We start from the raw sequence: 27,791 nt of genomic DNA, 5'->3' as shown, positions 1-27,791 counted from the left end.
CAGACATAGACTAATAAACAATTATGATTTCTATGTTTAGAGATATAAAAGCTCAACTTAAATTCAGCAAAAAGCTTTAAATTAAAATGGATATTGTGTATGTGAAATGAACCAAACAGAAGTTTAGAACTAAAAACTGTAATAACTAAAATTGAGACTGCAATGGTTGAGTTTAAGAACAAAATAAACTTAGCAAGAGACAAACAGTAAGCTTGATGGTAGCTAAGAATAAACTGTCCATTATAAAGCATGGAGTGACAAAAAGATGAGGAATACATGAAAGATAGTGAAAGACAGACAGCTCAGTGAGTTGGTCTAACACAGATTCAACTGGGGACCTAGAACTAAAGGAGGTGAAGAGTGCAGAAGATGCAATATTTAAAGTGATTCTGGACTAAAATTTTCCAAGGGTTTTGAAAACTAACCATCCACAGATTTTAATTGTTTAACAAATCTAAAGTCACAGAAAATAAAAAGAAACCTATGCCTTGATACATCATAGAGAAACTGCCAAAAACCAAAGACAAAGAGAAAATCTTAAAAGTATTAGGGGTGGGCTTCCCTGGTGGCGCAGTGGTTGAGAATCTGCCTGCCAATGCAGGGGACACGGGTTCGAGCCCTGGTCTGGGAAGATCCCACATGCCACGGAGCAACTGGGCCCGTGAGCCACAATTACTGAGCCTGCACGTCTGGAGCCTGTGCTCCGCAACAAGAGAGGCTGCGATAGTGAGAGGCCCGCGCACCGCGATGAAGAGTGGCCCCCGCTTGCCGCAACTAGAGAAAGCCCTCGCACAGAAACGAAGACCCAACACAGCCAAAAATAAATAAATAAATAAATAAATTAAAAAAAAAAAAAAAAAAAGTATTAGGGGTAGTGGTGGTAGGTGACAGATTATTTCAAGAGCAACATTAGACTGACAGCTGCTCCTTAATAGCAACAAAGCTAGAAGACAGAGGAATGATATCAATAATGTAATGTATGAAAAAATCTCCTGCCAACCTAGAATTCTTTATCCAGTGAAAAATCCTTCAGGAATAAAGGTGATACAAAATATTTTCAAATAAAAAATGAAAATAGTTGTCACCAGAAGACCTACATTAAAATAAATACCTAAGGATTTTTTTTCAGACAGAATCAAAATCATCCCAGTTAGAAGATGAGAGATACAAGAAAAGATAGAGAGGAGAAAAATGATGAAATGCAGGTAAATATAAATAAATACAGTAAGGTCAGCAGTTGACCAGGCTTAGGATTAGATAGGTTGAATAATTAGAGTTGGCTCTGGGATATAGGGGTGATCCCTAAGTGTCTGGTACCTGGCCCTAGGGAGATTAGGGCAGGGGAATATTAACTCCTGGAGTATGAGTGTTCAGTAAAGAAGACAGCTGGAGTATGGGCTTTGGGTTGGTTTGTATACATATGAAAGGTACGCTTGCAGTGGAGTCTTTTTCTTCTCTAGGAATTAGCTGGCCCTGGGAGGAGTAGCCTCACCTCTGTCAGTGAAGCCCCAGATGCCAGAAAATCAAGAATACAGAAAATAAGAAAATAGAGTTAATATAGGTGCAGGCACTTTTCCTGTCCCTGGTGATCTGGGGGCACTGTTCCCTTTAATATTTTCGGTGGTTCTTTCCCTGGACTTGGGTAGTTTTCCTCAAATGCATGTGTTGATCAGTACCCAACTGAATACTTTAGACAAATCTTTTACAGATATCCAGAGTTCCTCCTCCTTGCAGTGTTCTTCTCTTCAGTACTCTGCCTTACAGACCCTAGCAACTTTGCTTTCCTTGGCTCCCAGATCCATCTCCACACCTCAAGAGATACCACCAGCTTTCCTTGGGGTTCCCCTGCAAAGGCTTACTGACCTGCTCTAGGCAGTAAGTGGAGGTCACTGCAAGTCCTGACACCTTGATTTCTTGCCTCTCAGGGATCACAGTCCTTAGTTTCCTTATGTCCAGAGTCTTTAGAGATATTTTTTCATATATTTCATCTAGTTTTTCAGTTGTTTCAGGTGGGAGGATAAATCTAGTCCCTGTTGCTCAATTTTGTTTGGCAGTAGAACTCGAACATCAGATTTTGATGAGGCACATATTATAATTTCTAAGATAAGAACTAATAAAATATCTTCCCCCAAATATAATTTCCAAAGCAATAAAGAAAGAAATGGGAAAGCTAATTAATCTAAAATAAGACAAGAATGGAGCGAAAAAGTAATAGAGAACAAGCAAAACAAACAGAAAGGCATAGTAAAATGATAGATTTAACCCAAAATATATTAGTAATGACATTAAAAGTTAAATATACTAAATTATGCCATCAAAGGGCAAAAATTATACCAGCTTAAATAAAAACTATGTGCTGTTTTCATATATACAGCAAGAACAAAGGTTGACAAGAAATGAGTTGAGCATTTATCTCAGGTAGTTAGAAAAGAACTGCAGCTCAATCCAAAAAGAAGAAGGAAATAATAAAATAAGGCCAGACATTAATGAAATAGCTATCATGAAAAAAAATCCAAAAGACCCATGGCTACTGAAGACATTAATGCTGTAATTTTAAAACCGCAACAATAACCAAAACAACCCTTTGGAACTAGATGGATTATTGGCAAACTCTACCAAACATTTATGGGAGAGTTAGCGCACCAACTTTTCCAGGGAATTGAAAAAGAGGGAACACTTCCTACCCCATTTTTATGAGGCCGGCCTAACCTTACTACTCAAACCTGGCAAAGCTGCTATAAGAAAGGGATAATTTAGGCTAATATTACTCAAGAAAATAGATTCAAATATTCTAAAGCAAATATGTGCAAGCAGAATGCAGCAATACATATATTAGCCAATGTATTATGACCAAATTGGATTGATTGCAGGAATACCATGTTGGTTCCACTTACGTATTTATAAAATGCCTCAGTGAGGTTTCTCTCATTCCTTTCATAGAATAAAGGAAAAAAATATACGGTTATTTCAATAGATGCAGAAACAAAATTCACAATCACTTATGATAAATATTCTTTGTAAACTGGTCATAGAAGGAACCTCCTTACCTACGAAACGCCTGTAGCTAACATCACACTGTGAATCACATGGTCAATATGAGTTGGCAGTGTGATATAGCTGCCAAAGAACTTGACCCGATCTTATAAGGAAGCACAGTGCTTTGCTCCAGGAAGGCAAAGTCCTGCTTTATTTACTCTGCTTAGGTGAGACAAGACCTGGGATATTGTGCTGGTTTCTTGGGCCCTAGTCTAACAGGGACGTGGGCCAACTGGAGAGACCCAGAAAAGATGGCAAAGACCAGAAGACATGGTAAGTGAGCAATGATGAAAGCAACTAAGGAGAAGAAAGAACTTAACAAGTGGCCAGGGTTTTCTGGGCAGGAGGTCTCAACTTACTTTGAGTGTATTTGGAAAAGAGAACTAGTACTAGAGAAGGGTAGTTAAAATAGATGCACTTAGGAACTCTACAAAGAAGAACATTTTAACAAATAAAACTCTCTGAAAATAAAAACCATCTGCTAAATTCTCTAATGCTGTTAGTGTTTATGAAGAGGCTGGATGAGCCTTCAGCAGGGGTATTGCAGAAAGGGTTGGGATGAATTTGCAACACCTAAGATGATTTCTAACCCTAAGATTCTCTAATTCAACAACCAAAGATCAGAACTTTAGCGCTTTTTACAAAAAAGCCATTGCAAGTTTACTCCATGATGCCTACTGGTTACAAACACAACAGCCCTACCAGAGTGGCTCTAAGTGTTAATGGCTTTGTAGCTCTTTTCTGAATTTTATTAGAAACCACTGCTAAAACTTACTCTCCAAGAGGCTATTCTGCTTACATCATCATTGATAAACTCTAAAGTCGTTTTAACAAGACTCTAGGTCAGTCAAAATAATGTTGCATATGGGTACTTAGAAGTTCATCACTTAGCTTCTACTTTTGGAATCGGGACACTTAATAAATAAAAACTCGGCGAAGTTGAACTGGTTTCTCAACATCCCTGAATTTGCTCATGACTTCTTGAACTTTTCTCCTCCATTATACTCAGTTTACATATCATGTTTCTTCTCTTGAGACTGGCTTTATTTCCAAACTGACTTTCATATTTCTCCCCACCTTAACAGTTTTTAAATTAAATGACAGCAAAAAAAAGTAGCATTTAAACAAAATTTCTCATCTAAATTTCCTGAGAATCATTACTTCCTTAATGTACATCTAAGTTATTTGCCTAAATATTATCTCTTACTTGAACTGTGTTCTTTTAAATTTGTATCTCATTTCTATGATTTCATGAGTATATGAATGCAACATATTGCTAATAGTTTTTTCTATATATAAGCTCCATAAGAATATATAGGTGGTTTTAACGTCTTGGTAGAGAATTAGGGAATTTCTCTATTTCCCCCTACTCATCAGTTGTTCCTTCTCAGCTCAGTAGGGAGACAGGGTGATTCACAAAGCAAAGCCTGTAAACCAGCTCTAGTCAAAGACCTCCGTGGCTTTGCATCCAATGTCTGAAAGCCACTCCTGGTCTTACGTTTTATCTCTTCAGAAACATCTAAGCATTGAGATAATGGTTAATGTCAAGGCTAGCTCTCTAACATCTAAATCCTAGTAATGTATCAAAAGGATTTATACACATGGGTATCATTTTTTCCCATCTTTTGTGATTTATGGTTTGTTCAGATTGTCATGCTTAATATCACCTATGTTTCCCCAGTTACAATTCTTACTGTATTTCAGCTATGGTTGAAGGAAGCTTAAGAAAAGAAAGTATTTGCCCACTTCTTTTAAATACATAATTGTATTTTAGCAAATAAATATTAATTACTTTCTTCTTTATTATTTTACTGATTACTTTATCAAACTTGCATTTTTAACAGGGCTAGAATAGAATAATTATATGTTTTTAATACTGAGGTATTTTTCAAGTGTAATTAAAGATACTTTTAAGGATTACTCCTTTTCAGTATTTGTTTTTACCTACACATAAGTTTTAATATTACCACAGGTATGGGTGTAGTCTTAAGGAATCCTTCCACATTTATTTTTAAATTTACTTAAAAATTTTATTATAGCTATCTATTAGAAAGTATGCTATTACAATGGTTAATATAAATCTTAAATGGTGCTCAGTATTTTAAACAACACACTAGTAACCCATCAAGTGATATTTGTAGGGAATATTAACACTTAAAATATCAATTTATAGACTTTTACATGAGTTCTATACAATTTTCACAAATTGAAACATTTGAAAGGCTAAAATCAGGTATTTCACTAATACACATACCTAATTTTCTTCAAATTCATTTATTTAGAATTTCATCAATTAGATTATAAACACCTTTATTATAATTTTCCTAAATAAAGTTATATTCTATATAATAAATCACAAAGCATTCAGAAAAAAAATTACAAAATGCATGTGTGTTTTATTGTAACCCAAGATTGGGTAGAATTTGGTACAACACTAATATGTTAGGGGTTCCTTCCAAGAGAGGTTAGTTACTAAAAATCTAGAAATGCTGGAAGCAATTTATTATGACCTGGTCCTATAGCATGGACCCTGAAGGCACTGTTAGAGCAATAAAGAACAATTAAAAATCAAAAAGTGGTTGGCGAGCCAATACAATCAAATTTGACCTTATAGTAATTTTATGTTAAAGAGACCAAAACGACACTTAGGAGCTGGGTTTCCCAGACCATAGATCAAGCTAGGCTTTTTCCTCTCTTCATTTAATAAACTGTTGTCTAAGTAAATAAAAGGTGAACGAACTTTCAGCAATAGGGTAAGTTTTTAGAGAGGCCGATAAAGAACATTTTCCCCATGGGATATGTAAAAATAAGGTAAAGAATTTTTGTGCTGCATCCTTTGCAATCAAGATTTGAAAATGACATGGGGAAATACAAATATCTATTACTCTAATGGGAACAATAAAAATGAACTCAAAATTACACAACTCAAGATTCAAGACCAGCACTAACCAAAACAGTGTGAGACGGGGCTACTTAAAGTTAAATTTTAATTAATCAAATAGAGTTTAAAATTCACTTCCTCAAATGCATTTTGCAGCACTTCAAATGCTCAGTAGCTAAATATGGCCAGTGGTTGTTTTATTGGACAGCATAGACATAAAATATTTCCATCACCATAGGAAGTTCTATTGGATAGCACTGCTCTAGAACAGAAGAGAGGAAAGGTATGTGTATATTAAAGGGAAAAGAGCCTAAATCCTGTGCATAGACAGTATCCATAGCCCAGTTGGTCCTCCTTTTCCTCCTTTTTCTCTCCTTCAATTTTTATTTAACCAGAAAATCCATACTTTCCAAAAAGTTGTTCTCTGGTCCTTTTGAAGCAATAGTATATTTTTGCTGAGAGCAAGCATTGCTGACAAAAACTGATCAGTTCTTTAAAAACATAGCCTAAACTTTACGAATTGGCAAGGCACTGAAAAGGCATGCCGGTATTAGAGTAGTAGAACTGGTTGACACTAAACCTTTAGAGTTGTAAGGGAAAAAAATCAATAGTACAAATTGTACATGGGCATTGAGATGAATATCTTGGTTACTGAGAATGGATTGGATCTCCATAGCCTGGACTGCCTTAGATCTCATTGCTGTCTTCAGGAAGAGTTCTGTCTGGTCAACCAGGAAGACATGAAGCGACATAATCCTGCAGGTTGTTCATGGAGGGATGTCCTCAGGCTCGTGACTTAGGAGAGCAAGTGAACCAGAGAATGGGTTGGAGTAGGGGGTCGAAAAGGCTCTTTAAGACAGAAAAAATGCTACACCATGTAAATTCCAACCTTCAGAAACCCATTCCAGGAAAACCACAGTGACTCAGCAGGAAGAGTGCTTATTTGAAGAAGTATCTCTAAATTGGAGACTCCCAAACTCTGCATTTGATTAAACACACTTAACAAGAAAACACCTTCATTTTGTGTCAGTCTATTAGCTTGAAATGATTAAAATGATATCATTACCACTTATAAATTTTATATCTCCCTTAAAGATTACATTTAAAAAAACACTTAAATGATACCATGCTGCCATGAAAGGCAGTTTCTCCTCTCACAGAAATAATATTCCCTTAGGGTCAGATTTACATCTCATGCAACGCCATGGGAGAATTAGACTCCAAGAAAGCAAAAGAGAATCCTCATAGAGTTACATAGGATGAAAATTTGGCTCAGACATTATTTTTTAGATAGAAACTGATAAACAGAATAAAAGTTAAAATATACAGAAATGGGGATCCGAGGTAACAATGCCAAAAGAAAGGGGCCTTTTGTTGTTGTTGTTTCCAGGATTTTTTTTCCCTCCTTCTCTGTGCTATTTTGAACAAATTCTCTCCTGGTCTCTTTTTTTGCTGGTGCTGTTAGAGCTTGCTAATATGAAAAACTAGGAATTCAAACAAAAATAAAATGGTTCCTTGTCTTCTTTACCCTTCATAATGATGAGCTCTGAGTTGCATACTCTTTATGTGTCTCAAACTGTGATCTAAAAGTTGAGACTCCATGCTGAAATTATTCCATGGGACATGCTAACCACAGGACAGCAAGTATACAGAATGCCTCTTCTACTCTCTTCAAGAGACGTCACCCTGTGCTGGGGCATATTCATGCTTAGAAAACCAATGAGGTCTCATGCTTATTAGAATTGCAAATGTGAACCTCAAGACGTGTATGTTGCAAGTGTACAAGTGATGCATTTTATTTCTTTTTCTTACAGATCACTTTCTTGCTTGTATTTTCTTTGCTTTATCTTTGCTTTATTGCTATCGTAAAATAATCGAGTATATTTTTGTGGTAATTCCAAGGACAGATGAACTGTACTGTGTTTTACTTAGTATCATTCAAATAGCCTCAAACAGCTCTTTCTAATTTCAAAAATCCAGACTCTGGAGTTCTCCCTCACTCTTGTGAAAAACATAATTTACTTTCGAGTTGCATATAATATTTCCATGTTACATATTTTGGGCTGCTCCTAAATTACTTTTTGATTGATATTATTTGGCTGAAATTCAATTCCACAACCATAAACCATCGTAAAGAAGGTGGGAAATGCTGGTTTATACCTGCATTAGGCATATTTTCACATATTCCTAAAATGCTAATTGCTGATTTTAGAGACATAAAGCTAATTAATCCCATGAAGTCTGTAAAAGAATTATACGAAGCTCAAATCATTGCCTTATTTCTGTTGCAGTGGTACCTATGTGTGGTACCTATGTGTGGTACCTATGTGTGGTACCTATGTGTGGTTTCTATGCACTGTGGTTGGTACATTTCAAATGTCTACGTGTTTTTCTGATGAAGAAGCCAATTTTCCTCCAGCTTAAAACACAAAAGACCAGACCACTGTATTCAGAGAGTATCTACCACATGCAGGACACTGCTCTAAGCCCTTAAATGTCTTACTGTCTTCTTTAATTATCATAAAAACTCTCTTATTGTTACCACTTTGCAGACAAAGAAACTGAGCCCTGGAGATGTTAAGTGACTTGACGGGAAGCGGGGGAGGTCTCATAGCTGGAAAATGGTGGAACCTAATTTGGTCCCCAGAAAATCTGACTTCAGAGAATCCATAACAATGGGGAAAAAGCACATCTGGATGTTTAAATCATCATGAGGAATGGTAAGGAAGTTTTTGTATTTAGTTGCTAATTACTGTTTAATTCTCATTGACATCTACAACGTAGTGATGGCTTATTTGTAAGGGTTGAAAGGAATGATGCTGAACTTATTGGACACCTGCCATGTGCGTAACCCTCTGCCAGGCACTTTATGTGTCATTTCATATGATTAGCAGGAAAGTTTTAAAATGCTGTTTGACTTCCTATTATGCCAAAATAAAGCTACTTCTCTTTTAATATTCAAGTTTCTTCTACTAAATTATGTTGAAATATACCTGAAGGAAGAGATTATTGTAAAAGTATCACTAAGATTAGAAACAAAGGAACGACTGAATTCAAAGATTAATCGCCTATTTTCAACATTTGTCGCAATGTGGAGACAGTTGAGATATATAAGCGTATCATATTATGGTAATATATAATAGATTAAAAAGGTGACAAAATATTTTTTAAATGAGGAAGACATAAATCTATTACCTATCCATCTGTCTATCCATCTATCCATCTGTCAGTCTATTCATATATCTGTTCACCCTTTCATCCATCCATTTTATTTTCATACAAGAATCTTTGTAGAGAATTATGGTTTTTGTCACCTTGTGCCATGGATGTGTAATACCTCCAAATTTCTTTTTGCAGATAGACTTCAATCCATAATACTTATGTGGCTTCATTAAACTTTTCCAAGGAAAAGATGACAGAGAAAGAAGTTCTCTATTGGAAACATATGGTGCAGTTTTTCTCTCCTCAAGTTCCCAGAGTCCCTCTTAGCATTGTCACTTCTCCTCGGGCTTCCATCTATTCATCCCAATGCAGCCTTTGGTCAATTCTAGAACCACCATCCTACTCCAGTGAGAGTTATTATTCCACATGAGCAGCCTGGGTGACCAGCTGGAGCAAGTGTGAATGCCTGTCCCTGTCTAGGGGAACAGTGTGGAGGAGGCTAAGGGTGGGGCTTCAACCAAAGACTTGTTTCAATGAAGGGACTGAGGGAAATCTACGAGATGATGGCGGCATTTAAGAAACATGTGCATGTATCAGGAAGACAGGAGGAAACTGTTCTCTTGCCCAAAGACAGTAAGCACTCACTCCTACCTTCTCACTGTGGGCAACTATAGGAGGCATTTTCCATCTTTGTTAGAAAGTTAGCCAGGACAAGAGTTGGTTATCCCCTCTAAAGTGTAATAGTAAAGGCAGGAATGCTGAAATATCCATATTTGTATCTACAAGGCTATCATACTGTCCATGATTATACAATCATGTATAAAGCACATTGTTGTTGCTTTACACATGATTGTATAATGAATTACCTGGAAATCTGGAGAATCCTGGAAATAAAGCACATTGTTGTTGCTTTATACACGACTGTATAATGAATTACCTGGAAATCTGGAGAATCCTGGAAATAGCCCACAGTATGAAGCAGCATGGTAGAGTATTGAAAGTATTGTCTTATCAGAGGTTTAATCTCTGTGCTACCCCATACTAGCTCCATGGACTAGGGTTGAAATTATTTTATCTGGCTGAGGATTTTTCCTAAGATGTAGTATGTAGATAAGTATTATTGGGTTGTCGTGAGGATAAAGTGAAACAATGTGGTAAGAATAACTAGTATGTACTAAATGCTTATTATGGGTAAGATATTGTTCTAAGTTTGTCGTGAGTATCTGTGGGGTAGGTATTATTTTTATTTTTACTTTTTTCAGATAAAAAAAAACGAGATCCAATTACCCAAGGTTTCACAGCTAGTAAGTGATGAGTTAAGATTCGATCCCAGAACTCTAGTCCTCGAGTCCACACTCTACCATTGTGTTCTACTGCCGCCCTGATTAACTATTGCTATAAGAATATATGCAAAGGGCTTAGCACAGCACCTGATTCACAGTTAGGGGAGAAAAAAATTCATTCATTTGGCCAATACTTATTGATTATGTGGTAGACACAGTCCTAGACACTGCAAGTAGAATAATAAGACAAAAATCCCTGACTTCACAAATTTTATTCTAGTATGGGAAAAAATGCAAAAAATACATTAATAAAATACGTGAATAATTTTAAGTAGTGATTAATATCGTAAAGGCAATAAGATACATCAATGACACAGAGCATGTGTGGGTGGTATGTGGAAGGCCATGTTAGCTCACATAGTCAAAAATGACTGAGGAAGTGATATTTGACCTGAGATGTAAATGATAAAAGGGAAACAGCCCTGCAAAGACCTGAGTGAAGAATTTTCCAGCTAGAAGAAATAGCACTGCCAAGGGCCAGAATGGGAATGAGTGTGGGTTCGAGGAACCTAAACAAGGCCCCACTCATGTGGGGTTTGGGGGTGGAAGGTAAAAGTTGTAGGCAATGTTTAGCTAGATTACTAGGAACTTCAGAGCACGGTGAATGGTTTGGAAATTTTCTTGGTATAATGGGCCATTTGGGGAGTTTATGGAGGGTAATGATATCATCTGGTTTAAGCTTTGAGCATATCACTCTGACTGCTAACTGAAGAATGGAGGGTAGGCAGCAAGGAAACCAATAAGATGATACCAAAGATGATGTTGGCTCAGACTAGAGTTTTGTGACGCCAAGAAGTGGTCAGATTAAGAACATATGTTTGAGGTAGTATTGACAAGATTTGCTAATTCACTAAATGTAGATATAAAGGACAGAGAGGAATTAAGGATGATTTTTAAGATTTAACATAAGTAACTAGGGAATGTTGGGATGAGGCAGGGAGGGAGAGTGCATGGGTAGAAGAACAAAGAATTCTGCCTTAGGTATGTTATATATGAGCAAATACGTAGCAGCTATCAGCTGTCTACCTCCCAAGGATGTCATGGGGGAAAATAAATGTGGTTCGCAAATGATATACTAATTTGAATTTAAATTTAAATTTTGAATTGAATTTAAAATGCAATTGGATTGGAATTTAAAACTTAGCCAACTGAATCTATGTTCTGAGAAAAAAAGGAGGAAACTCTTATGAGATTTTATATTGATCAGATTTAAGTTCTTAGAGCTCAGAGGTAGCAAGCCATCAGGCAGCAACCTGATCCACAAATCCTACAAATCCCCTTAGTTTGTAGTCCCATCATCTCGATCTGAATTCACTGCTGCCTGACAGCTGGGACCCCAGGGAGGTCCTAGATTGAAAGCTGAGTAACCTGGGTCTCAACTTGCCACGGCCACCATGACGGGGGGTGCTCTCAATCCCTCCACCCTTGGTCTTCAGTCTTTGGGACAAAGATTGGATTTTCCCAGAGAGTGAGTACAGGGGTGGTGATCGGTGTGGTAGATCAGTGTCTTTTTGTACTTTTCTAGGGGTGGGAAGGACTGCCAATAACTGCTTCGTTGCAAATTTAGCCTAATTTCACGACAAGGGAAATTGGCCGGCCTGCTTTTGTAGGTGGTCCACTCCCCGTTTCCATGTCTCCCATTTGTGTCTTCCATTTTGGAATCTCACCTTCATGAAGGTGGCATGACCAACTTGATACCAAAGACACCAGGGCAGGCTCGACCTGCAGCACCATCTGGAGAATCTGGCCCAGATCTTTCTTTCAAGCATCTAGGAGTGACCATGGTGTGACTTTTGTCCAGATACTCAATTTAAGAGTGCCTTAGGTGAGTGGTTTTCTGTGGAATCCTGAGGGAGAGGGGAAGCCAAGCATGAGGCACTCCGGGCCTCCCGCCTCATGTCTGCCAACAGCTCCCAGTTTTCTGTTTTAGATTTCGGAATTCTGAATGAGGTTACATGTGGAACCGCTGGAGGAAAAAAGAAATGTTTGAAAAGCACTCTTTAGACGAATAGGCCTAAGATTTTCAAAACCAAGCTGACAGATTAGATCTGTGCCTTTCCTCTAACTTTAATTTACCTCAGAAACATTTTGCAGAGAAGTAAAAACAGATCTGGGAGCTGAGGTGCAGAAATATTGTCTGCCCCCCCCCCCTTATCTATATACCATTTATCTCCACAAGTAGGGAGGGAAGAATAACATATCTTTCTCCCTTTGGCTCCGAGGGTCGGCCTGGATTGTTAAAATTTCTTTTGGCTCTGGTTTAGCCTAAAATCCTCATCAAGCTCCTATGTTGTTGCAGAAAAGAGATTTAGTGATTGTTGCTCTGTCATTTACAAGTTTTCTAACCACTGGTGGTGACCTCCATGCATGTAGTAAGAATAGGTGGAAGAGCTGATTTTTTTTTTCTTTCTTTCTTCCCTCAGATTACTGCTGAGTTTTCAGAATCATGGCTCAGAAGTCATCAAAATAAAAAATTTCCCTCCGGTGATCTCTGTTAGGTTCAGAAGATGTGAATCAGCTTGTGGGTTTACCAGGATGATTTATTGTTTTCTGTGGAAAACTAGAGAGTTCGGTTAGGCCAGAAGCTTCCTTCTGCCTCTCTCTCCTGTTACACTCTAGCCCCAGCCATTGTGTAATTGGGTTTACAAAAAGAAAGAAAAAAAAAAAGAACATGGAAAAGTTTCTCAACTGCACTAACACACAGGGGACTTGTACTGCATCCAGAAATCCAGCAAGTCCTTCGGGAACCTGGCAGACAGATTCTGGCGTCAACAGGGCACCAAGCTCCAGCTCCAGCTAAAGGTCTACAAACAATGGAGCTGTCCAGAGAGCCCCGAGGCTCTGATACCTGGACCTGCTTACAGATACCGTTTTCAGCGTCTGGGCTGGGTCCCATCAGTTATATCTATAAGCTGTGTTTAACAAGGCCACCATTAATGAGGTTCTGCTGTGTGCTCCACGAAGCCTTTTTACTTTTTTTTTTTTCAATTTAGTTTCACTGGGCTGTGCATCTCAGGATCGTTATGCTCTTTCCAAGTTGCTATTGAACTGAACTAAAGTAACCTTGAAGGAACAATATAAGTATAGCCAGACCTAATGTTAATTGCTTGGACTTCAAGGAAAAAGTTTCAAATAAGCTTCCTTTGAGTGCCCTCGCTCCAAAATGACTGCTGGACGCTCCTTCCCAGGACACCACCCCGCCCCCGCAGTCCATATGATTACTACAGGGGTTTCCCATGTCCTTATATGACCTCACACCACCGCTTAGGGGTAACACAGGGCCCTTCGTGGTAGCCCATCCACGAGCCAGTTGATGGATTAATCGGGGAAAAGATATCACCTCCAAGTCTGTTCTCTGGGCTAAGTGTCTAAACTTGAGATAGAGATGCAGAGAGGTCCTGCCTCTGTGGCTGGAAGATAAATACTGGGAAACCATGGGCAGCTATGTTTTGTGTCATCTTAAGAAGCTATTTCATATCAAGGGCAAAAGAAAGCGATGTGCAGGGAGCAGCAGAGATTGGGGGCAAGTGAGGAGAATGGCTTCAGTTGTCCTTGGGACCAGCTCGTCTCTAGCATTCCCTGACCTCTGGTATTCAATTTCTTGTTTTGTTTTATTTTATTTTATTTTATTTTATTATTTTATTTTATTTTATTTTATGGTTAAGTACATTTCTTTCAGCTAATTGGAGGTTTGCTTCTGTAACTTGCATCTGAAAAAGTCCTACTGAATATTCTCTTTAGTACGTCTTTGGGGGAACTTCTCCTTTCAGAGGCTATATGACCATTACCAGTCAGGCAATTAATACCTACTTGCCTACGAAGACAAGTTTGATGTGAAGCATCCTAGACAAGAAAAAGACAGCGTTATGAATTTGGTGAAGTTTATCATTAGATTCTATACCCCTTACTTTTAAGAAGCTCACTTTCCTAACTGTTTGACCTAGGCTTAACATTACCAGAATTGACTGAAATTGATTTCTCAGCATTTTTTTCCTCAGGCTTTTTGTTATCCAAAGTGCTTGATTTAGAAAACAAAAACAAAAACCTAAGTCAAATAGGCGTAAGCAAAGAAAGGAATTTATTGTTGCTTATCACTAGAAAGTCTAGGGTATATCTAGTGAGAAAATGTTCAAAAGTGCTCAACTCTTGTCGTCAGGATTTGCCCCTCTCTATTCTCTACATTGGTTTAATTCTCAAGCAGCCTCTCTCCTCTTGGTGACACAATGGACAGAAGTTCTCAATAGCTGGTGAATTTTCCCTCCCAGGGATATTTGACAATGTGTGTTGACATTTTTGATTGTCACAACTGGGGATGGGGCGGGCAGTGCTGCTGGCACCTAGTAGGTAAAAGCCAAGGACACTGTGAAACATCCTACAATGCTCAGCCCTTTCACCCAACCAAGAATTATCTGGCCCCAAATGTCAATCGTGTTAAGGTTAAGAAACCCTGCTTGAGGCATTCTATCACCAATGAAAGACAGCTTCATTTTCTAGAGAGATTTAGTGAAAGTTCAGGACTCACTGGCACTGGTTAGCTCAGCCTGGGTTATAGGCACATCCCTGAGGAAATCACTGTGGCCAGAGTGTGGTTGTACCCTCATAGGCAGGTCTGGGTCCAATACCCCACTGGTTATTAGGCAGGGAATTATTTCTACCCAAATCCCATTTCTAGTATGGGAAAAAATGCAAAAAATACATTAATAAAATACGTGAATAATTTTAAGTAGTGATTAATATCGTAAAGGCAATAAGATACATCAATGACACAGAGCACGTGTGGGTGGTATGCGGAAGGCCATGTTAGCTCACATAGTCAAAAATGACTGAGGAAGTGATATTTGACCTGAGATGTAAATGATAAAAGGGAAACAGCCCTGCAAAGACCTGAGTGAAGAATTTTCCAGCTAGAAGAAAGAGCACTGCCAAGGCCCAGAATGAGAATGAGTGTGGGTTCGAGGAACTTAAAGAAGGTTCCACATAGTAATCAATAGTAGATAATCAATAAGTAGATAATCAATAAGTATTGGCCAAATGAATGAATTTCGACCCAATCCCAGAGCGGGGGAAGGGTGGTTCCCTAAAGGGAAATCATGATGTTCTTGCCAGCGAAAGGGTAATGGATACTTGGCTGTCAAGAACAACAGCATCTACTAGAGTATCCTAGGTGGTTACCGGTGATTGATTCTATTAGATCAACGCCTGGGACTGTGCACATATGAGAGACACTGAGGAGAAGGACGCCCTGGCCATTGTCTTCCTTTTGCTCTTGACCAGCGTGGGCTCTAGAGACAGTGTCCCCTTGTTTGTTGGTTAACCTAGAAGATTAACACCGGCGGAAGAGCTTCAGCATTAGGAATGGTCGGTCCGTGGGGTAGAGTTTAGGGAGCAGGTGGTAGTTTAGAGGAGCTTTTAAATTATCATTGACTTCTCTGTCTATACTAAGCTGAGTCACAGCCATTGTAGCGGCTCATTGTGATAGGCAGAATGCTAAGAATCCCAACATTTCCCAGCCTGCTGTACACACACTGTATAATCTCTATGAACAGGATGGGTTTTACTCCCATATTTAGGTTGTGTTATACGCACCATAGATCTTAAAATGGGGAGATTATCTGGATGGGCCTAACCTCATCACACGAGCCCTTTAAAAGCTGGGAGTGTTTTCAGTTGGTGGAAAAGAAGAAGTCAGAGATTCAAAGCATGGGAAGGATATGAAGCACTGTTGCTGGCTTGAAGATAGAGAGGGCCAGGCAAGGGCCGTGTGTGTGTGTGTGTGTGTGTTTCCTCTAGAAACTGAGAGTGTTCCTGTCTGAGAGCCAGCAAAGAAATGGGGATGTCAGTCCTATGATTCAAGGAGATGAGATCTGCCAATAATCATGAACTTGGGAGAGAACCCTGAGGCCCAAATGAGAACAGCAGTACTGGCTGACACCGTGATTTCATCCCAGCGAGACCCTGAGCAGAGAATCCAGCCATGCCATTCTGGACTTCTGACCTAGAGAAATGGTGAGACAATATATTTTTGTTGTTTAAACAGCTCAGTAATTTTGGGTAATTTGTCATCCAGCAATAGAAAATGGATATAGTAATGGATTAGCTCAAGATTGCCCATTTCCATTGCCACTTAATGCTCAAACATTGCGTGGCAAAATGGCAGATGTAACCCTACAAGCAGCAATAAATGTTGCAGGAGGGCAGATTAGATTATGTAAAATGTTACTTGATTTGAAAAGACGACACATGGCTTCAAGGTAGGAAGGACCACAGCTATTTTTCCCATCCATGAATCCACTAATGGATAATCAACAGCATTGTTCTACCTCCTTTCTCCGCCCTTTCCTCTCATTGAGCTCCAGCTACGATAAATTAGCCTTGGCTCTTTGGATTTGCCTTGTAGTCTCACATCTTCCCGCTCTGGGTCAAGCTCTTTCTTCTGCCTGAGATGTTCTTCATCCCTGACTTTCCCTGGTAAATTTGACTTTTCTTTCAAGGTTTGGTTCAAGTGTAATTTCCTCTGTGAAGAATTCCTCCTGTTCTCCAGCTCATGGTGCAATAAATGTCTTTTGTCTCTCTGTGCTTCAGATCTCCTTCGTCAAAGATAAGGATTTTGGGAGCAGGAAGTCTGACCTGATTGCTTCTGGTAATTCTCACGGCCCCTGAGCACAGCGCCTGGAACATCACGGGACTGTTGAACAGAAGTCTGCCCCGAGTCTTGGTGAGTTGTCACTACAGCAGGTCATCGGTTGGAACAGCTGGGGATAAGACCTCTTGAATGGGCTTTGCTTTACCATGTCTCTTGGCAGCTTTGGATGAAGAATCTCGTGTCCCCCGACAGTATCAAGGCCTCACCATCCCAGCAGGTGACGCTGCTTGGATGAATTGCTGGGGCAAGGACTTTTCCCCTTGCCTTCACTGAAACTGTCAATAAAAATTAATTTTTTTCTGCAGAAGTTCACAATTCCTGGGCATCAGCTTCATCACAAGGCACACAGTGTGCACAGAACCAACTTCTTGAATCAATAAAAGACAGCAGAGCGTGATTTCGTAAAGAATTTCCTATGCTCGCTCACCTGTTAAAGCAATTCTGGTGTTTATATATTTGGAAAGTGTAGTGTCTATGCCCCCAGGGGTCTGCAGGCTGGGAGCAATAGGATGCATCCCTGAGAAGGGCTGAGAAATCTGCCTGACTCAAATAGATTCCAAGCTCTAGGCTGGCATGCAAGAGGGATATTTATTCTACTTCATCAGCTGTTGACTATGCCTCAGATAGCACCGTTTGTGAGAAGAGACTGATCTCTTATTCTTGGTACTGAAAAGAAATGTCAGCTCAGGTTGTTTAGTGCACTTGGGACTTACTTCAAATATATTAGCAAAATCTAGCATTCTGTTTTTTTAATTGAAGTATAGTTGATTTACAATATTATATAAATTTCAGGTGTACAGCATAGTGATTCAACATTTTTATACGTTATACTGCATTTAAAGTTATTACAAAATAATGGCTATATTTCCCTGTGCTGTACAATATATCTTTGTTGCTTATCTATTTTACATATAGTAGTTTGTATCTGTTAATCCCATACCCCTTTCTTGCCCCTCCCCTATTCCCTCTTCCCACTGTTATCCACTAGTTTGTTCTCCATATCTGTGAGTCTTTTTTTTTTTTGTTATATTCACTAGTTTGTTGTATTTTTTAGATTCCACATGTAAGTGATAACATACAGTATTTGACTTTCTTTGACTTATTTCACTAAGCGTAATACTCTCTAGGTCCATCCATACTGTTGCAAATGGCAGAATTTCATTCTTTTCAGGGTTGAGTAATATTCCATTGTGTATATATACATATATATATATATATCATATCTTCTTTATTCATTCACCTGTTGATGGACACTTGTGTTCTTCCATATCTTGGCTATTGTAAATAATACCGCTATGAACACTGGGGTGTGAGTATCTTTTTGAATTAGTGTTTTCAGTTTTTTCAGATATATACCCAGGAGTGGGATTGCTGGATCATGTGGTGGTTCTATTTCTAGTTTTTTGAGGAACCTCCACACTGTTCCATGGTGGCTGCATCAATTTATATTCCTACCAACAGTGCACAAAGGTTCTCTTTTCTCCACATCCTCGCCAACATTTGTTATTTGCATTCTTTTTGATGATAGCCATTCTGACAGGTGTGAGATGATATCTTACTGTGGTTTTGATTTGCATTTCCCTGATGATTAGCAATGTTGAGCATATTTTCATGTGCCTGTTAGCCATATATATCTATCTCTTTGGAAAGATTTCTATTCAGGTCTTCTGTCCACGTTTTTGATTGATTTGTTTGGTCTTTTGATTTTGAGTTGTATAAGCTGTTTATATATTTTGCATATTAACCTCTTGTCAGTCATATCATTTGCAAATATTTTCTCCAATTTATTAGGTTGTCTTTTTGTTTTGTTGATGGTTTCCTTTGCTGGACAAAAGATGTTAAACTTAATTAGGTCCCATTTGTTTATTTTTGCCTTTATTTCTTTTGCCTTAGGAGACAGATCCAAAAAAAATATTGCTACGATTTATGTCAGAGTGTTCTGCCTATGATCTCTTCTAGGAGTTTTACAGTTTCAGGTCTTACATTTAATCTATTTTGAATTTGTTTTTGTATATGGTGTGAGGAAATGTTTTAATCTCACTTTTTTCCATGTAGTTGTCCAGTTTTCCCAGCACCACTTACTGAAGAGAGTGTCTTTTCTCCATTGTATATTCTTGCCTCCTTTGCTGTTGATTAATTGACCATTAGTGTGTGGGTTTATTTCTGGGCTCTCTATTCAGTTCCACTGATCTATGTGTCTGTTCTTGTGCCAATACCATAGCATTCCATTTTAAAATCCATTAATTCTGCATTCAACAAATATTCATTGAGTGCCCACTACATGAATACAACAGGGAGGACAGGCCTTTGTGATGGTGTCTTGGAGTTTACTTCCAGTAGGGAAGAGAGACATAAATTAGTATAAAAGTGCTACTGCAACAGGAACTTCAGAAGAGAGGTTCCCAGGGTTAGGAGCGATCATAAGAAAGTTTGACTAAGTCAGGGAGGTGAAGGGAAGCATCTCAAGGAAAGTGATAAGAAGGAAGAGAATTCCAGGCTGATAAAAGAATGTGTGCAAAAATCTGTGCAGCGGGACAGAACATAGGGATCTCAAGACGCTGAAAGAAGGCTGGGGTCCCTGGAGTGCAGGGAAAGTGCAGGAGGGGAGCATGAGAAGGGGCCTGGAGGGGTTGTGCCACGGCATAGACGTTTGGCTTGATCCTGGGAGCAGCTGGAAGGCTTCAAGGGTTTGAAACAAAGTGATATGATCAGATTTGCACTTTTAGAACACTTCCTCTGGTTGCAAGGTGGAAAATGGATTGGGGGAGGCCCGAGTAGATGCAGTAAAGTAGGTAGGGAACTACTGTGGCCCTGATGAAAAGTGATGGCAGATTGGACAAGGGTGAGAGTGGAAGAGATAGATTCACAGGAAGGGACTTGAGACCTATTTGGTATGTAGGTGTGCATTTTCCCAGAAAAAGCTATAAAGAACGTTTGCGGACTAGGATTAGCCTCTGATTCTCAGGTTGAGACCTGAACACTTTAATACAGAGTTAATACATATATTAATACCGAGAGGCGCAAAGCATTTAGTTATGCAAAAAAGACAAATGTTAAAAATAATTTAAATAATAAAATAATAGTAAAAATAAGATATCTAAGACACTGCACTAGGCAGAATTACTGAATCCTCAAGGCACCCAAACAATCCTACCTCACGTGGCTTGCGCTAAATACTCAAACTGGGTAGAAAAGGCTTATAAAATGGAGACTTTCATGTGATTCAAAGCTTTCTATAAATGTGCAGCCAGAATGTAATGTGATGGTTCACGTTATTTTTTTTTTTTTTCACATGGGACTCCTCATGGCTAAGATATTTTGGAGGGTACATGACCATTTCTAGTCCTGAAAATAAAATCAGTCTAGTCGAAGTAAATAATTATCGTCAAGGAAAAATAACTTATTTGAAGTAGTCAGCTTCTAGTGAAAACATTCCAAGCCCAACAAGCAATTTTGTTCCTGTGTTTACCCTGGGACTCCATTACTACACCACAGAGTCTTCTGTGTGTCTCTGTGCAGAGATTTAATTAACCATGAAGGTGCTTGATGGTGAGGAATCCTGCTTATTCATGGTGTTTTAACATCTATGAAAAGGAAATACCACGGTTTTCAGGTCTGGTCACGCAGCCATACGTTTCCATTCAGAAACAACTGGGAGGGGGCGTATTTCTTAAATAAATAAACTGATTGAAAATATGTGCGGCTGCCCATGAGATAAAATGACTGACAGTTACTGTTCTTTGATTGATCAAATGCTGATTGATTTATTCAGCATTTGCTTATATGTATATAAGCAAATGCTGAATAAATGAGAATACATTAGGATCCTACCCTGAAGCAAATATTTAATCAGGAAACATCTTAGAAAATAGCTGAACAACTTGAAATCACAAACTCAAGTTAGACCACTTGACTGTAGCTTCAAAATATGCGATATAGATTTATCCCCCCGTGAAAAGTTATTTTTCGACAAGAATAACCCCAATTTAGATTAACTAGAGGACTGGAAAAGAGAGACAGAAAAGCCACATGTGCCTCAACCATCCATAAAATATGAAACAAAAACTATAAATGTAAAGACTAGATTTCCAGCGCTTTCAACATCTAAAACCTGTTAGAAGAAGGCACGATGCCATTTTCATATGTTGCCATGTGTTACCTGGTGGTCATTTTTCCCAGCACTGGATCCATTTTCAGCCAGTCACTTTCATTTGCAGCCGTCAGTTGGTCTAGACAGACAATTCTTTTGAGATTCATTCTCTTTTGATAGGTTTATCAGATTTCCACCCCCATTTTTCCTTTATAATTTTCTACTTCCTCCTGTCTCTCCTGCTTGCACATGTGATATAATGACATTTACTGGTGAAGGTCATTAATGGCCTAAAGTCTTCGTCAGCAGCAGAAAGACCAGGAGAGAAGAACGGTGTATAGTGGATTCTGCAGGCCTCCCAAACTTTCCTGTTGCGAATCATTCCTTCCTCACCTACCATAAGAATACCCCCTACTTGACTCCCAGTTTCCTGAAATATTGAATCCCAAGGAAAGTCAGGTCACTTAAGAAGCAATGCAATGGAAGAGATAGGAGCACACTCTCTGGATGACCCAGCACCTCGGTTCGAGCCCTAATTTTGTCACTGCTAGATTTGCAATCCTAGGCAATTGCTAACCTTCTCATATTCACTTTCCCACCTGTAAAAGGGAGAGTAATTGTTGTGAGGATTAGTTTAAAAAACAAACAAAAAAAAAGCCTAAAGAGTTCCCTGCACAATGTCCAGCATATTATAATCAGCCAATAAATATTAGCTATTCTTACGAAAGGTCAGAGATGCAATCATTTGAACCCCAGCAGGGAGACACTGGGAGCATGGCACATAAAATTTTGTATTTCTACTACCTTGGAAAGATATTTATTTGCTCTGGCAAGCTTTATTTTGTATGAGCACATACAAGAAAAGAGTTCTGTCGATAGAGGGAATTACTTTAAAAAAATAGAGTAGGGAGAGCTTTAATCAAGTTGTGCTCAGGCATGGGGATATTTTTTGTTTATTTTTAGAGCAGGAGCACGGTGCTTTGGTAGCCCTGTCCCGCCGGATGTGTGAGATATTTAAAAATCAATTCCAGAAACCAAAGCAGTACTGTTCAAGATGCATCAAGGGCCAGATTCGAGCTACACGGTCAATGTAAATAATGTAAAGGCATAAGTCACACTTTATGGTAAGCCGAACAAAACAGAAGGAGTCAGACAAGCTAATGAAATAATTAAAATTAGTGGAAAAGAACTGGTTGACAGCAAGAAGTCCACTTCTGTAGACAAACCACTTAGCTCTAAAAACATATACACATTCATATATGATGGCTACAAATGAGCTTGCGATTTTCCTCTGAAAGTATTTGAGCAGGAAATAAAACCTTTTCCCAGTGGATAAAATAACAGTCGTTTCTGCCAATCTAAGCAAGGCAGATTTAAATTTTATATGTGTCCAACTGCTTGTTCCCCCTTAGCTAATAACCTGCATGGTGGAGACATTTCAAATGAAAGGGAGTTCACAGCCCCAGAACCCAGCTCGGAATATATCTACCATGCATGTAAACAAGCAAACCATTATGTTTCTTACTGAGATAAAGAATACAATGATAAGTGGGGACTTTCACAAAACAAAGAGCTTCCTATTGGGAGTGTGGATAATCTTCCAGAAAACCCTGTGTTTTGGCAAATCGCACCAGATTAATCTATTAGGCATCTCCTTTCATTATCAAATTTCCGCTGCCTATCACAGCGACTGCCTTATCAAGCACCCCTTTTTCAAAAGCAGCCCCATTCCTAAGATTTCAGATGCTGGCCGTCCCCGCTCAGAAAACAGGTGCCCCTACTGTTTGCAGGCAGCAAAGGTCTCCGCACAGAAGCCTGGGAAAGGGCAGGGCTATCAGACTCTGTTCTACCTGAAGGAACAGGTAACAGAAAACTGTTGATTCAATGAATAGAACTTAATTGGCACACATTAGCCAGAAGTGAGTGTTCCGAATTAAAATTCCTTCAAAATTTCCCACTGACAAGAAAAGCTTAAAAAAGAAAAAAACGTAGAAGATTGTTTTGTGATTATCAAATGGACGGCTCCAAACAATGGAACTATTCTTTCCAGAATTCTTTTGTAAACATCATGTTCACCCAAATTCATTCTTCAAATTAGGGGTCGAGGTTTATGACAACTTCACAGAGTTACCTATGGGGCCTAAGCTGTTGGGCGCATTGTCTATATTCAGGAGGAAATGAATTCCATGGTTCTACAGAAGACTAATATTCCGAGTCAATTAGCATGATGTATCAGGTTTTCTGGTTTTCAGTGTCTCCACTTGCCAGCCCGTCTTCTTTCCTTACTTAATAAAACTGGGCATGTGGTTTCTGACCGGACCTTTTGTGTGCTATGCCAGGGTCACCCACCAACACGGGGCAACGAAATCCACTGCTAACAAAAAACTCAGCTTTCCTGGGGATGAGCCCGAATACGCATATATAAGCACCAGATTGTTTATATCACAGATAATATTTGTAGTCTAGATATATGTCATTCTGATATTGAAAGTTATTTGCAGATGGTCATTCTGAGGAGGACGATCATTTTGTTTTGCTTAGTCAATAATGCCAGGATTTCTTCAATGTCTTCTTGTCAAATCTGTCCACAGCAAGTTCTGGTCTTGCTAGTATTATTCAGGCCCATCTGCATTCTCCGGCAAGTAGAAAGACTTCATTCTCTGCTCTGAACTGAGCTCTTAAAAACTTGGCGAGCGTGCGCTTTTACTGTAATAAAATCAAGGCGTTCAGGAAGGCCACCGTACTGACAACCGGAAGATCCAGTCTGCTTGCAACTCCCCTGCCTCCCGGCAGGATGGCTCAGACATAGGTGCTGGCTCTCCAGGGTGGTAGGAAGCAATTGATAAGCGCATGCCTTTGCTTCCGGCCCTCTACAGCACCCGCTTTGTTTCATCTACAGATGATTAAATGGTCTACAGGGCAATTATGAACTGGAGGAAGGAACAGCCAACTCTCTCCAGGTTTCCTCAATCAGCGTGATTGAATTTCTCAAAGGCAGAAAAGCAGTAGCAGGAGCATTTTCGGGGACTTTTCCTGGAAAATGTTCCGGCAGCTCAGAATTGAGCCTTTTTCATTTAACTGCTTGCTGTTTCATTTTATTACGTGCAAATTGTGGCTTAATAGATTTACAGTTGCTATAAACTCTCAACCCTCAGGGTAGCCCAAGTGGCTAGTACTTATTAAAATGACTGATATGAACCCAAGAAAAGTGATAGCTGCAAATTCTAACCAGAGGTGGAATAAACTCCAATTTAATAAACAGCATGCCAGCACCCTACACTCTTCCAGTCAAGGGGTAGTATTTTCATTGCCCCTTATGAGTGATAGAAAAATATAAGGTATTCATTTGGGGGGAGGGGGAATAATGGGAAAGTGCTTGAGAAAAGTTGAAATAATTATTTATCATGTCACGATTGATAGGTAAAGTGCTATTCCTTAAAGATATTGGTTTGGAAATTTATGCAGTAGGTAAATATGTATATAAATACAAGGTTTAGCAAGTTTTATTTTTTGAAAAATCAGAGATTGGAATGAATTCCTTTCCTCCCTGCATATAAAACAGCAATAAAACAAAACCAGTCATCATCCTGTAGTCCAATACACTACCTACTCTTTCTGTGGCAGCATCTCCATCATGGGTTACCATCAACAATGATCATAGATCAGAATCCCAATGGTTGAGTCACTTACCTAATATGAATGATGTTTATAGATACGTTGAAATAATCTGTTACCCAAACAGGGCTTTGGAAAATAGCTTCTTTAAAACTGTGCAACTCATTCGGGCAACTGGCTTATAAAAAGAATCACTGAATAGGTGTCATAAGAAATGCGTATGGTTCCTGTAGCAAAGTAACTTGCCACTTGACCTTGGACTTAGTAATTTAGGCTTCATTTTGGATCGCAGGGACTCAGGTTTCTCATGTGTTAAATGGGCTTTTATCTTCCCTGATAAGCTCATGCCATTTCAAAAATCCAAAACAAAAAATCCGAAATCCCCAAAAAAAAGTGAAATAGCTTTGACAAATACAAAATGGTATACAAACAAAGGGCAAATTAATGTAACCATAACACTCTGTCAAAAACACATCATTGGATTTGGATTGTAACACTGAAAATGTGGCCTACCAGAGAAAGGACGTAAACAATTTAAAGGGATAAAATCTTCTACATTATGACCTAAGTTTCCAAGAAAATCACATCAGCAATGACACATATTCAGGATTCTGTAAAGGGATACAGCCTTTTTAAGTGTGAGCAGCCAGTGGTTTAGAGACTACTGCTTGAATGCTCAAATCCAGGGCTGGTTAAGTCTGGACCATTTCATGACTAAACAGAACAAAGTGAGTCCTAATTTTACATGACTTGTTGGAAACACACACAAATCAGTAAACATTGAATAATTAGAAGGTCATATGAAGGCTTCATCGGGATAATCTAATTTCTCTTGGTATCATTTATACTAAAGGAATCTTTTTGCCCTAAATTGTGTAATAAAACCTATGGTCAAATACTAATGTTAGGAATCTGAGTTCAAGCCACTAATTTAAGTGAAATAATCTTTAAATATTTAAATAATATATTTTACTACAGCATAATTTCATTGACTAATTTATTTTTCCTTTGAGTGTTTTCCAAAGGAAATCAACTTAATCTATTAGAGACTGGATTAAGTAATTAGCAAATTATTCAGGCTGGCAATTGTCTATTTCAACTTTTAGCAAAATCTGTACAAGGAGGAAAAGGATGTGAAATTCAAGGCAATCAGATTCCTAAGTTTTTGAAATTAGTAAAAGACTTGAAGCAGTAGGGGAAAAAAGGAAAAGTTACTTTATACATTTTATGTCAGGCAGAGGATGTGAAGCTGATTTTAATAAATTTAAATTCATTACTATGCTTATCTGAAGAAGACTGGCATTCTGTAATTCATTTGGAAGTAATTAATAATATGGATACGTGACCTAACCCGAATGGGGCAATGAAATAATTTAAAATGTTTGGGTAAAAATGTGTTAAAGCAAAACCCAACTGTATAGAATGAGAAATATAAAATGTTTGCTGAGTAAATTATTTTAGCCACAGTTCCTTTGAATTGTGCTCAAAATCCCCAAGACTTTTTTTTAAGATGTGTACATAAAACATTTAAATATTAACGTTAATGTCTACATATATTTTTCTTTTGTTTACAAATTTCTCATCTTCCTAAAATCAAAGAAATATATAATTATTCAGTGAGTAACATCATTTGGGGGAAAAAAAAATCTCTTTATGACATGCCCTTGAAATAACATCTGTTTAGTATAATGTAGATAGGAGAACAGTCTTTAATTCATCCATCCACACAGCCACTTAAAGTCTAAGAATATGTAAAGTATAATGTGATTTGCTGCATTTTTGTTGTGAAACATAATATTAAAATGGTTCAGAAGCTCCCAAATGTAATTTTAAAATTGCATAGACTTCTACACTTCATTAACAAATGACAGATGTACAGATAATAAGGCTCTAGATTGGAGAATATGCTATTGAGCAGCTGTTAGCACAATGCAGTAAAGGAGGCCAGTTGCAAATCTCATCAATAGTTCTACCAGTTTCCACGACTTGAATGAAAAGTGATAATGTATAGATCTCACAGTCATTAAGAACTTTCCGTTACTCCTTTAGGATTAATTTGCGTTGACCCAGAATTTTGTATTTGCTTAACACAAGCCATGGGTTACTTTGATGTTATCTGCTTCTATAAACAGTAATATACAGTCCTCTCCTGGGCTAAAACAGCTCTTATTCCAGTGAGAATTGACGGTATTAATCATTCTGAAGTCCAAGAGCGCTGATCATAAATTGTATGCAGGGCCCTCACTCAGTACCTCCCAGGACTCCCATTTATCAGTAATTCCTCTTTTCCACCTGCATATAAATATATAACGAGTAATTTATCTCAGAACCTGGGCTCTGTGATCTTCTTGATGTCTGGGGGACAGGAGAACCATTTTGTCAACAAATAAATATTTATTCTCCTAGCTTTTGAAATAAAGATCTAAATTATCTGCCATTTCTAAAGCCTGATTCCCTCAAGTGGCCAGAACAGAAAATGCATGCCTTGCCTTCAAGTTTCACGTATATGAAACAAACTGGATGACGGCAGATAAAAGGGATCATTTTTCAACAATGTTAAAAATAAAAGATAGTAGCTTTAAATCATGTCCGAGATATCAACACAGACTTATTTTTACCATACATTAAGACTAAAAATGCTAGTCTACAATTTATGAACTGTCGGGTCTGGAAAAATGTCTGGAGAGCATTATTTTTTTTAAATGCAAATCTGCAAAGATCTGCAGAAATATTTATCTTAAACAAAAGCTGAACAAATAACTCAGCTCAAGATCAATACAAATCAAAAGAAAGCACAGAAGTAAACTTTGTTTCACAGATATTATTAGCAAAGTCTCCCTTCCATACCACCCAAATTAGCAGCTAAATCTGAGAAGGAGTTGAATCTGGTATATATATTTTTAAGGAAAAATACCCTCATAAAGTTTGGAAGAAGATAGGCAAGGGGAACAATAACCAGAGAGGAGACTAGATGGAAACACTTAGTTTCAGGAGGTGTTATTTCTTCATATGACCTCATTT

At 38.4% G+C, this 27,791-nt stretch overlaps 1 protein-coding gene and 1 long non-coding RNA gene across 3 annotated transcripts in view; one reads left to right on the top strand and one right to left on the bottom strand.

Moving 5' to 3' along the window:
• LOC309614787 (uncharacterized protein) overlaps positions 1-27,791 on the bottom strand; it is a 379,456-nt gene that overhangs the window by 164,023 nt on the left and 187,642 nt on the right. The window lies entirely within an intron of this gene.
• Positions 543-24,937, top strand: LOC309614845. Of its 2 annotated transcripts, XR_014236422.1 has the most exons (3): positions 543-3,309; positions 8,470-8,637; positions 17,005-24,937. It is a non-coding gene; the product is annotated as an uncharacterized lncRNA (long non-coding RNA). The 2 variants fall into 2 exon arrangements; XR_014236423.1 differs by lacking the exon at positions 543-3,309 and having other exon boundaries at positions 8,240-8,637.

Source organism: Balaenoptera borealis, assembly GCF_965194805.1.
Source record: "Balaenoptera borealis genome assembly, chromosome: 17".
Lineage (NCBI taxonomy): Eukaryota > Metazoa > Chordata > Mammalia > Artiodactyla > Balaenopteridae > Balaenoptera > Balaenoptera borealis.
Note: the sequence above shows the minus strand (reverse complement) of the source record. Positions and strands in the feature narration are given on the sequence as shown.